This window comes from Pseudophryne corroboree, chromosome 3 (assembly GCF_028390025.1).
Source record: "Pseudophryne corroboree isolate aPseCor3 chromosome 3, aPseCor3.hap2, whole genome shotgun sequence".
Lineage (NCBI taxonomy): Eukaryota > Metazoa > Chordata > Amphibia > Anura > Myobatrachidae > Pseudophryne > Pseudophryne corroboree.
Genome location: NC_086446.1, coordinates 499,442,268 through 499,443,757, shown reverse-complemented (window position 1 = coordinate 499,443,757; position 1,490 = coordinate 499,442,268).

Sequence of the window (1,490 nt, the reverse complement as noted above, 5' to 3'; positions counted from 1 at the left end):
TCCTGGCTCTGCTGCTCGCCCGGGAGCAGGCAGGCTGGGAATGCTGTACTGCAGGGTCTGGGCCTATGGGCGAGGCTGAAGTTAGCTTTTTATTCGGCCAGCTTCTTATTGGGGCCCTTTCTGTTTCCCTAATGCCCGGGGTGCAGTAGTGTTACATTAGTCAGAGAGACGGCGAATGCCTGGATCCCCATAGCCGGGGAGGGCTCTCCCTCTCTGCCCCTCTCCGAGCAGGCAGAGGCATTTTTAATATCGTTAATATTTTTTAATATGCTTACAAAGTATGTTACACAAGCTATATAGTATTACTGTTATTTATGTCTGTACATTTGTTTATTTAAGTAATGGAACTGAAAGCCCAAATTCTCTGTAAGCAGCAATAACAATAATACACTGTATTGCCAAAATACTGGAAATACGCAGAAAATGGCCTCACGGGAGCCTATTTATAAATATTTGTGTCTGTCCCCGAAAATAAGCTTTAATTGTCTATTTTGTATACGTTTTCTAGTAAATAAGGCACTTTCTCTGAGTAGATGCTAGAACCAATGCCCTTATTTATCAATGAGTGATAAATTGCACCAGCCAATCCGCTCTTAACTGTCATTTTTCAAACACAGCCTGTGACATGTAAGTTAGGAGCTGATTGGCTGGTGAAATTTATCACACACAGTGAAATTTATCACTCATTGATAAATAAGGGCACAAGTGGGCTAAAGGACCTCTGATGTCATGGGGAGGAGCTAGGCCGGCGGAAAAGTTTTTTCACTATCCGCTCCACCAACTATTCCCTTTAGTAACCCAGTGGCAAGCAAAGTGAGCCACTGAGCCCGAAGCGTGGTGAGCGAAGCAAGCCACCAAGGCTACATTTCGGGTACCCTGTTTGGCCCTAGCTCCTCCCCTGGCAATATCAGAGGTCCTTTTTCCAACTTGGTTTTAGCCATAACCATTTTCTTAGTTTCCATTCGAACATCGCCCATCACAGGATGACCTTTCAACACACTGCATTGCCCCTGGCCCTTTCCTCTCAACTGTGACCTCTTTTTCAGCTTCGACCAGACTCCACCTGTTCAGGGAACATTTCCTTCTGGGCAGTCTTTCATCAGAAGCTGCACTTCAATCACAACCCCGGGGCGGGACTATGCTCGGAGTCCCATCACCTCGCCCCCCCCCCCAAAAAAAAAAAAAAAATGTTTATGCTGTGCCATCGATGGATGGCCCAACCTCTTGAAGGGTTAATGGTCCCGTTCCACGCTGACAGGACATTGAGCTCCTGAGGGAACTATTCGCAAGCCCCACCATGGCGAGCGTACATTCCTGCAGCACGCCGCCACCCCTAACAGAGCCATAAGAAAGAAGAGTGGTGAATACTAAGTCGGCGTGCCGACTAGCAGGTCGTAGGCCATTATGGCGGCATTAGGGTACGGAGACGCATGGCTTCTAACCAGGGCGATTGTGTCTCCAGACACAGTACACAGCTGCGTCTCAGTACA